At 32.0% G+C, this 12,038-nt stretch overlaps 2 pseudogenes; both read left to right on the top strand.

Moving 5' to 3' along the window:
• Positions 1–1,531: 1,531 nt before the first annotated feature.
• LOC129883985 (GDSL esterase/lipase At5g03980-like) lies at positions 1,532–8,630 on the top strand (annotated as a pseudogene).
• A 580-nt stretch (positions 8,631–9,210) lies between these two features.
• Positions 9,211–11,214, top strand: LOC129883986 (acetylajmalan esterase-like; annotated as a pseudogene).
• Positions 11,215–12,038: the final 824 nt, after the last annotated feature.

Genomic DNA, 12,038 nt, shown 5'->3' on the forward strand with positions numbered 1-12,038 from the left:
AACTTACTACAATACATATATTATACTTATACAATACTAATCCCACCCCTTTCTACTTTTTCCTTTTCCACCTCCCAATCCCACCTAAACCACTTTTTCTTAAAATCCCAAACATCATCATTCTCCTATCTTCATCTTTTTCCTTTTCCTTTTTTTTTTTCCTTTTTCACCCCACCAAACCCATCATTATTCAAAACTTCATTATTACTCTCACCAAACTCATTCTTTTTAAAAGACATCTTCATCTTCTTCATAAAAAAAAGATGAACAAGAAAGGGAGAGAGACCATTTTTTCACCAAGAACACAAAAAAAAAAATCAAGAACACACACAAAAAAAAGGAGAGAAAGGAAGAAGAACGAAAGGGAGAATTAATCTACAATCATCAATATTCATCAACATACAAGAAAAAAAAAAGGAAGCAAGAACATAATACTACAAAAAAGAAAATCATAAAAAAAAATTTAGTCTCGGATTTTTTATTTTTTTTAGTTCTTTCTCTCATTTCTTGATAGGTTAAAGGAGTTCATCGCCCTCAAATTCGTCGTCTCAATCGCTGCCCAAAAATAGGTAAGAATCTTTTCTCGATTTTATTTACTTAATTAATAATTATTTCATGTCTTCTATGTAGTTGATTTGTAATTATTTTTTTTAGTTAACATGTGTTAGAATCAATTAGATTAATGATAAAAAAAAATGAAAATTTTTTGTCTTGTTTAAAGTGTAGAGACATCTTATAAAAAAAAATCTCAATTTCGTTTATGACTTTTTTTTTAGTAGTTTTGTTTGACCATATAGATTCTCATATTTTTAATTTCTTCTTTATCATGATTTAAATAATAAATATATACTTAAGTTATCATTGAGTTAGAATTTTCATTTTTTCATGGCTTAATTGATGTAAATCTTGCTTTAAAATTTGAGTTAGTTTACTATATAGTTTAATTTCATGTTCTTTAGTTATTTGAATATATATATTTTCTACATGTATGCATGTTGTTAGTCACTATATTGATGTAAATCTTGCTTTAAAATTTGAGTTAGTTTAATGTATAGGTTGATTTCATGTTCTTTAGTTATTTGAATATATTTCTATATATATATATATATATTATTATTATTTTTTTTTTACATGTATGCATGTTGTTAGTGACTATGTTACTTTATATGCACTTCTAGTTGCATTCTCCAAATTGACATAGAAAGATAATCTTCAATTTATTGTCTTAAAATATTATGTTATATTTCTTTGTTCAATTTAAAATGAGTAGTTGCTTATATGATTTTATTTTGGTGCATGTGACACCATCCGAGTCCATCTTTGGACTAAATCCTCGCATATCATTGAATTTTGAGTCAATTTTACCCTTGTTCGAATTTTGAAAGCTGATACGCAGATGTAAAGGAGGTTTACTATAGGTTCCGGAGGAAGAAAATAGGCTGATATACAATCTATATACATGAGATACAGAAAAAGGGCGACTGTATATATTGATATATATTTATATATAATCATGATATACAGAAACGAAATGGGCCAAAGGCCCAAAATACAGGTGGCCCAATATCTTAGTCCAGGTGTACAGAAAGTAAGTATTGGGCCGGATTTTTGTTTTGTTTATATTGTTATTCTATTTATTTGGATTGTAATAATTTAATTTATTTATGGTTGTGTATACTTGCTTAGATGTTAATTTTTAGTTTGGTTTGACTTAATCGAACTCCCCTTAAAAGAGAAACCATTTTTGTGTTAATTTGCTCTAAAAATGACTTTGTTCAAGTATTTTTCTTTTAGTTAGACATTAAAAAAAATAGAATTTTCTTTCAAATTATCTTAAAGTTTTTTTTTCATAAGTTGATGTTCTTTCAAATCAATTGAGTTTAAAGTGTCTTTTTTTTTAAAAAAAAATATTCTAAATAGCTCAAATGATTTTTCTTATGTAATCAAAGTCTTAATCATCTTTGATTTTGCTAAAATACATTAGATCTACCACTTCTCTTTAAATATATTTAAAATTCATTTACTCAGTCATTTAATAGAATATATTTTCTTAATAAATTATCTCAAATATCTCAAGTTGATTTACTATTCAAATAAATATATTTATCTTTACTACTTACAAGTAATTTTTTTTAAAGTTAGTCAAATACTTTTCAAATCGTCGGATAACCGCACGTTAGCGGCCATTTTGAGTGCTAACACCTTCTCAAAGTGGAAATAAGAATCTCGTACCTTTTTCTCTGAATTTTTAAGACTTAAATCTGTTAGGGTCTTTTAAATTAAGTTTTCTTAATTTCTTTAAAAAATTAAGTGGCGACTCTTTTTTTTCTAAAATTGATTTTTTCTCTAAAAAGTTGAAATTAATTTTAAACCGTCTTTTTTCGACATAACATGGATGAATCGAAATCAAATATAGAATTGTTATTATACACGATCTCCATTTTAGTAGTCCTATCTATCTATTCCACTATGTGGCAGAGGTTCATCTCAACCTCTTTGAGGGATACCTTTCCTTTTGTTTGAGGAAGAAATATATATGCTAATATTCTCGGGGAACCCATTCGACGATATTATAATTTTTCAATTATTTAAAATACAAATTGTAGCACTAGGAAATTTGATATCTCTTCCGTCCCAATTTATGTAATACCGTTTGACTTAGGACAAGTTTAAGAAAAAAAAAGGAAGAAATTTGAAATTTGTAGTCTTATATATTTTCGACCATGTGTGTGGTTATAATCATTTTATTAAAGAGAACTTTAAAGTTAAATTATTTCCTACTTTGGAAATACGATATTTTTTGGAGTAATTTCCCCAAACAGTCACCCATGTTTGGGAAATTACCTAGTAATATCAGTTTTTATTATTTTCGGACCACAATATCACTCTTCTTTTCACATTTTCCTCAAAATGTACTTGACACAATAATAATAATCTTCTCTCCTAATGGATGCCATGTCACATTATTCATTTTTGGGATAATACACAAGAAACCCTTCAACTACAACCAAAATCGGTAGGACACACTTTAACTATACATGAGTCTTATTATTCCCTCTGAATTATTTTAAAATATAAAAAAGACACTCTAAAACCTATATAATCACTCAAATGAAAGAAGGTACACTCGCTTCCACATTATCCTTACATTAGCGCCATGTCACTAAATTAAATTGTTAGATCTTAAAAATATGTCACGATCCGAATCCGGGTGTGATGGCAGCCATCGAGACAAGTCAACCCAAAATCCAATTTAGAACGGTTAATAAGCGAAAACAATATAGTAAGTAAGTAACTACAATAAATGCGGAAGTCTTAAACAGCTATAAAACCCCAAAGAACTGGTTGTCACATGTACAAGCCTCTAAAACAGTAGAATAGAAATAACATAAGTCTCAAAAATGCATTTGTCTCTAGAATGGAACAAAACCATGAAAAGGAGAAAGAGGGATCGCCGGCATCAACAACTACCTCTCAAATGTCTCCATAAGCCATGGATGAAGAAAGGAGAATTTGAATCATTGTCTTGGTTAGAACTTACACAGATGTAGTTACCAAGGGGTGAGTACCAAACAACACGGTACTTAACAAGTAAAATGATAAACGATCTAAAGCTAAATAAAACGAGTACTCCTGGCACTCTATCTGAACCTCCCATAACTACAACCTGCAAGCAGTACAACCCAACCTAACGATCTATGCACAGATATAGCTCATGTAGCAACTAAGTTAAATTCATTGCCACAGTTCAACAGCTAATGTCAATATTACACGTATTTCAGTCTCAATAGCTTATATAATAAGGCAAGTAGTCAGATAAACACGACAATGCAAACTATGCAATGCGATGAATGCATAATGTGATGCTGAAGTAACAACCATGACGCGTGATGCGTCCCACGTATGCAAAATATAACAACCATGGTGCGTGACACGTCCTTCGATGCAATAATATAACAACTATAGTGCGTGGAACGTCCTTCGATGTAATAATATACAACCACGGTGCGTGGTACGTCCCTCGATGCAATAATATAACAACCACGGTGCATGGCACGTCCCTCGAATCCTCTTTGCTACCCTTTTCCATATTCATTTAGCCAGAACCATTTTCCTTCGACGAGCCTCATAAAAAGGGGAACCTCAATGCAATACATATGCCTCTAATAACATCAAGTAAGCTCCACAACGAGGCAACAAGGTTAAATCAATTCAATAGGCCAATCCATTAGGTTAATCTTTCCCTTATATTACGATTAATCAGTTTGAAGCATTCTTCATGATTCACTATCAACTCGATACTAATTTCAATCATTTCAGATAGCACGTATCAAAAATACATATTCTATGAAGCTTATACAATTTCTTTTCGAATTTCATGTTAAGTGTTTGAGTAAAAAATAAAAAGAAAAAGAAAAATCTTCCGATATTATACAAATTGATGAAATATCTGAAAAAATATCACCAACAATTTAAGTATGTTGTGAAAAAAATGTTTATATTTCTAAAAATGATAAAATTGGACTCTATTTAATAATGAAAAAATGAAATTTTAATTAAAAAGATAACAACTTAAGTTTTAATGTTAACTACTGTAATGACCTTGAGGGTGATTTTCGAAAATTTGTACAAAACACGCGTGAACAGTAACACGCGTGAACAGTAACGTTTTGGGCAGAAAATGCCCCTTTCTTTCCATTTCAATATTTTTCATCATTTGTTTGAGTTCTTGAACTCCTTGAGGTGATTTGAGAAGAAATTTTCGAGGCAAAGTGTTGGGTAAGTGATTTTTGACCTAAAACCTTCCTTTTTCTTTAAGTTTTTGATGATTTTAACTCTTAAATTTTAGTTTCAAACACCAAAAATCTTTGTTTCTTCCCTAATCCGAATTTAAGGAAAATTGTGATTTCCAACTCGTTTTGAGCTCTATTTTTATGGGTTTTTCAACCATGAGTTCCTTATTACCAATAGAATGGGATTGTTCAATAAATTTACATATTTGACCCTTTTCAAAAATAGTTAATTTTTGGACCATTTTACCCCCGGTTCCGAAACCTATCAATATGGGTGTCATTGGATTCCTTGTGACGTGTATGTTTCATTGTTGATAGTGGGTTGTCATTGCGAGTGCTGAATGCGAGAGTTGCTTATCCGGTGGAGGTATTCGAGTGCGGTTTCGGCAATTGAGGTAGGTTTGGCTATCTTTCTTTGAGATTGAGATGTGGTAATTAGTCATTCATATGTTATAGACTTTGGGATGGGGTTGTAGTATGAGTTGAGAATGTTATATATATTGTGATGTCCGTGTGGAGGCTTATTTATTAATGTGTTGCCGTGACGGGGGTTTATTTGTATTACATAGCCCGTGTGGGGGCCTTATTTGTTATCTTATTTGCTTTGAGAGCATGTGAATTATGATTTGCCTAAGAGAGAGGCTTGAGTATATTATTTGACTTGTGATGCCGCCTGAGAGATTGAGTTGGGGGTTTTGAGCATACTTGAGTATTGAAATATTATTGAGAAAGGGGTGAATATTTAAATAAAAGTATGTTCTTCCCGTTACTATTTATTGAGGGTGAATATCATGTGTAGGTTAAGTTTTGAGAACTTTGAACCTTATACCACATGTGAGTTGATTATTACTTCCATGCATATGTGTTTTGATGCATTCATCCTCATTCATCATATCATGAAACATGGAAAGTTGAGAAATATAGAAATTCTTTTTGAGAAAGAAAATGAAACACCTTTAAACTTTTGTATCTTGAGTCCCTGACCGAGGCAGTTTTCCGGCAGGGTAGTGGATGCATTGTGATCCCAACCTTTGTATCTTGAGTCCCTGACCGAGGCAATTTTCCGATAGGATAGTGGATGCATTGTGATCCTAACCTTTGTATCTTGAGTCCCTGACCGAGGCAGTTTTCCGGCAGGGTAGTGAATGCATTGTGATCTTTTGACCACGAGGAGGTGACAAGGATAATGAGATATTGTGATTGAGGTATATGGTCTGCGAGACCCCCATGAGTCCTGCTTGGTAGCACAGCTCGGCAGGTGTATATGACAGGCTGTGCGACAGTCTTGATTCTACCGTACCACCACATCATTGCATCATCATATTGCATTGCATTGACATTTGTGCTGCTTGAATTATTTGATTAATTGTGATTATGAGTTGTTATTATGGGTTTACTTTACTCGTGCCACTATATATATAAACTGGCGGCACCGATGCCGAAGTGGGACTTTTCTGTATGCAGGTGGAAGCGTTCCTTAGTTTATTTCATAGGTTTGATTAATTCCTTATACTCAGTCAGCTAAAACCTACTGAGTACATGTGAATTGTACTCACCCCTACTTCTGTGTCCCTTTTTGATGCATATACTAGTTGGGGTACCCCACGTGGCAGTTAATATTCTAGCGGATTGTGTATTCTCAAATTAGTGGTGAGGTCCCAGAATTTGGATCGTCACTAGTCTATCTTTATTTTTCAGTCTTTTGTATCAGAGACTTATGTTGTATCTTCAGATTCGAACCTTGTATTAGATGCTCTTTATACTTATGACACCAGGTTTTGGGATAATTTCTTCATTATTTTTTTTCTTTTTATTTAAATCGTAGCATCACTTTCCCCTTTGGGAGTCTTGTATGAGTTTTATTTTTAGGGTTACACATCAGATTGAGTTTTGAGATGTGTGTCATCATGACCTCAGTTTTTGGGTCGTGACAACTACTTATGTATATTAATTAATAATGAAAATGTACAATTGAAAATGGACATGTGTCCAAATTAATCAGATTTTAAATATAAAAAAATCGTCTTTCACATGCCTCCAAGATAGTGAACACAATCTCTGTGCTACCTCAGTACTGAAAGGTGTATTTATTACACTTTAAAATAATTCAGGGGAGTAATAAAACTCATGTATAGTTAAGGTGTGTCCTAGCAATTTCGGTTATAGTTGAGGCGAGTACTTGTGTATTATCCCTTCATTTTTATTAATAATAATGTTTTTTTACTTTCTTAAATGAAAGTTGTTTAATTATTCAAAATTTATCCTATATTTTGCTTCAACAATTTCTTGTTCATTATAAAAATTTGATTTTTACACAAACTATAAACATATGTTCAAATCAAAAACAAGCAAGCAAAAAACCCTAAACGTTAAGAACTCAAAATTACTCCAATATCATGTTAGTATTCAAATCATTTCACAGTTTACACTTCAAAGATAGAAGAACCAGAAGAAAACTTGAATTTTACCTCGTGGCTATTATTATAAACTAATTAATTAACTGTGAGTTAAATTGATATGACGTTTTCTTGATCTTCCTGGTAAATTGCAGGGAAAAATTGAAAAAGTCTTTTTCTAGTTGGAGAAATAGGAGTAAATGAATTCAATTATGGCTTATTGACAGGGGCGGACCCACGTGCAAGTGAGGGTTCGTTCGAACCCCCTTTGTTAAAAAATTACACTATATATATAAGATAAATTTTTTAATTTATGTGTATATATTTAACATTGAACCACCTGAGCATAAGCCAAAGGACTAGCCCAGTGACAAATGGGGTTCAATATTTTGCCTTAGCTTGTCTTAGCTCGCGGGTTCGAATCCTAATAAACACATTTTTTTTTGATTAGCGTGTTTAATTTTTTTTGAACCCCCTTTATAAAATTTCTGGTTCCGCCACTGCTTATTGGACCCTAAAACCATACAAGAGTTGCGAAGAATGGTGCCTGATATTGTCAAGACCATTATTCATGGTGTTAAAGTGAGTGAGGTTTTGATCTTAACTTTCCGTAACATTTCTGAGCACACACTTTTATTTATCCAAATTCATTTTCTAATGATCAATTGTTATTTTCAGAGGGTCATTAATTTTGGGGCTACACGAACTATTGTCCCTGGAAATTTTTCAATTGGTTGTGTCCCAATTTCCCTAGTTCAATTCATGACCGACAATTCAACTGCGTATGACAAGTATTAATGTATTATAGGAATTATCCTCTTTCAATCAAAGAGTTATTCCAATGATTTCCGTGTTTGTAGTTCGAAAGGAAGAGGATCCCAGGAGTTTTTGCTATATTCTTAAGATTTCAAACAAGATGAGTCAACGTCAGAAGTATGAAAGAGCTGAAGTGATTATTAAAAAATTAGGCCTGGAAAGTTACGTGAGCTACCTTTCCATGAACTTATTTTTTCAATATTTTACAATAATCATTTGCAACAAGCCATTTATGAACTGAAGAAAAAGCATTCGAACATTACACTCATTTTTGGTGACTACTATAGTGCCTATTTGTGGCTTCTACAAAATGCCGTGAGACTTGGTATGTGCTAAAAATATGTCGTTTCTTTTTTCTATTTTTGAGGTCAATTACCCCTATGCAGAAAGCCATATGAACTTTCTTGGTTGAAATATATCTTCAGGATTCGATAAAAACTAGTATGTTATGGAATAGGAGGAGACTATAATTATAACTTTGTAAAAACAATGCAGATCTCCAGGAGTTCAAGCGTGTGCTAATCCGAGTACTCATATCAGTTGGGATGGAATTCACTTGAAACAAAAAGCATATAAATGGTTGGCAAGATGGCTAATTGATGATTTGTTACCCCAATTACACTGACCTTTTTAATTTAGTTTTGTTGTATTTATTTTGTTGTGATGACGATTCCTTTTATATATTTAAGTTCTTTTTTTTTTCGTTCAAGTTTTAGAGATGGAGAAGTTTTGTGGTTGACCCTTTAATTATTTGTAGAGTAATGAACTCTTTTTAAATAACTAAGCTAACATAATAAAAGTATGAACAATGATTCTTTATTCGGACAATTTCTTTTCAATTGAGAATAATATATTTTCCTCATAAAATTTTACTGCAAGTTTTTTCTTATTGAAATTTATGTCCAAATACAACAGCATTAATTGTTAAGTTTCTACTCCATTAATTTTAGCCCTACCTTCTTTTTTCTTGTCTCTCCATCACATGAAATTAATTGTTGGTGGTTCGGAAATTTAATTTTTAACCACATATCGTTTGGCATTGGGCTTAGATCAAAAAAAGGGCAATTTTATAGTTCCTATCCCTCTCGATCTATATAACCCCAATATTTTTACTTGTAATATTATAGTGTCAAAATTCGGGTACTTGTATTATGACAATGGCACTTCACTTCTTAATAATAATAATAATAATAATAATAATAGTAATGAGTTTGTTGGTTCTTCAAGCTTATTCACAAGAATTATTAATAAATTTTGAAAAACCAAAACTGCAGAAATGCGGAATAGATAGAATTTATCAGTTTGTTGATTCACTTTCAGATACCGGAAATTGCCTCAGAGAGAGCCATTGTAGAGCTCATACTTGGTGTAAACGTTTACCTTTTGGAATAAGTTTTTTCCATAATGCAACCGGACGTTGTTCTAATGGATTGCTCATCATTGATTTCATGGGTATATATATATATATATTCCAACACTAGTTATATTGTATTTAATTTCTGACTCATAATATAATTAATGTACGTTGCAGCGATGGAATGTGGTCTTCCTCTCCTAAATCCATAGAGGGAACAAAATGCAGACTTTAGTGATGGATCGAATTTCGAAGTATCAGGGGCTACTGCTTCATCTGCCCAATTCCTCATAGAGAACAATATTGTTCCTTCAGCCTACACAAATAGTACATTTAGTGTGCAACTTGATTGGATGTCTTCACATTTCAATTCCATTTGCTACCCTGGTAATTCATTAATTGGTGTGGTTTTAATTAACGTCAGTTGAATATATATATTTACATTTATATTTTTCTACAATTCTTTCTTGATAGATTGCCCTAAATATTTGGAAAAGTACTCACTTTTCCTAGTTGGAGAAATAGGAGGAGATGACTTCCACTGTGCCATATGGCAAGGTAGAACCATAGATGAGCTGCGAAAAATAGTGCCAAATGTTGTTCACGCCATCATTCATGGTGTTAGAGCAAGTATTCTTATTTTTTTTCATTACTTGAATTTTATTTTCTAACCATGATTATTTTTTATTTTTTTTAGAGAGTTATTGGTTTTGGGGCTACCCGAATTATAGTTCCAGGCAATTTTTCAGAAGGTTGTTTCCCAGTTATCCTATCGAGATACATGAGCAATGACTCAGCTGCCTACGATGAGTTTCATTGCGTGAAAGAATATAATGATTTAATAATTTCTTTCAACAATCATTTGCAACAAGCCATTCACGAGCTGAAGAAAGAGTTTCCAAACATTTCAATCATATATGGCGACTTATACAACGCCTATTTCTGGCTGCAACAAAATGATGTTGCTCTTGGTAAGTGGATAATAATTTTAGGAGTAGTGGGGCAATTAGTAAGAGATAACGAGGAGAACATATCACTGGAGAGTAAAAAGAAAAATATGACATGTGAAAAATATTAGTATAGAAACTGAAATCTAGATGAATAGGCTACCAATTGTATTAAGTACCTCAAACTGAAAGAGGATAATGATGGATGTGATGATTATATTTTAAAAAGCGTGTGATGAGTTGCGGATAATTCGAAGGTAGAAAATGCAAGTTCAAATTGAATAAATCAATAGGAAAAAAAAAGATTTTCTGTAAAAGAAATAATTTAAATAGTAATAAATAGGAAAGAGTTAAATGGAGTATGAAAACTGAAATAGGGAATTGAAAAGATTGTGTTGAACTTGTGGGATACTCTCTCCGTTCCTTTTTATTTGTTAAATTTTGACTTGACACATCTATTAAAAAAACATTGATTGGTATAATGAATTTATCATTATATTTTTATTAATTGATAGAGTTTTAAACATATTTACTCAGTACATTTTTCAAAGACATTAACTCAATGCTAATAAATTGAGGATATAATAGAAAAATAAAATCGTCCATTTTTAATTTATCAAAATTGATAAGTAAAAGAGAAATCAAATTAGGAAATATTTGACAAGGACAAATGTGTGATATATCATAAAAAGAGATGAAAATATACAGGACTAATTATGAACATTAACGTGATAACGAAGACACTCTAGAAAAGAAATCATTAACAGTGATAGTTAAGAAAGAGATATAATATGATTAATATATAATTAATTAGAGCATAATAAGTATGATGCAATTTACTAACTTTCTTTTCAGGATTCAACAAAAACACTCTATAAAAATCATGTTGTGGAGTAGGAGGAGACTAAAAAGTCACAGCGGGATTCCTCCCACCAGGACGGCCTGCACGGAGACAGAATCTCCAAAAACCTTTCAATTCTCTTTTTAACCCATGTGCCTATGGGACATCATCAATAACTGACTTTAAGTCATTAATCTCCCTTAATAACACACTGACTGATTTACCCACAACCTCATACCTACTATGCGGATGCATCTAGCACCCATAACATAATCCAATTAGGCATATACATGAACACATTATCAATTTGCTACTTCAGGAGAAATGTACAGTTTCACAAGGTAAATCTCAATTACAACAGTCAACATGATAACACTAGGACCTTCGGTCCTTTCATATCTGTTATTACACAGAATTGACATGCTGAGTTATAATGTGATCAGTTTTCCTATCATTACACATATAGTCAAGATTAATTCACAGATGATAGTCACATATTGGTTCTCAAATGGAACCCATATCCAAACTATATATATGTCAGAACATGACACCCGATCCGTGACACCAAATTCAATATATGTGTCGGTATGTGACACCCAATCCAACATTACAATCACAACCACAATCACAGTTCACAATAAATAGTTCACATACTTGTACAATCAAGTAGCAGGCTCATTGCATGTAATTGCTCACAATAGTCATTTCAGTAGTTACATTCTATCTTTTCCTTCGTTAACAATATTTCATCAAGCCTTCTTTATTTAAAGCATCACTTTTGGTAGAGCAAATTCAAGATTATGGATTTCACATTTCTGGAATTGTAGACCCATTACAACAACATATCAACCATTCAACCACAATAATTAAATACATAAAAGAAGTCATAAC

The sequence above is a fragment of the Solanum dulcamara genome, chromosome 4 (genome assembly GCF_947179165.1).
Source record: "Solanum dulcamara chromosome 4, daSolDulc1.2, whole genome shotgun sequence".
In the NCBI taxonomy this organism is placed as follows: Eukaryota; Viridiplantae; Streptophyta; class Magnoliopsida; order Solanales; family Solanaceae; genus Solanum; species Solanum dulcamara.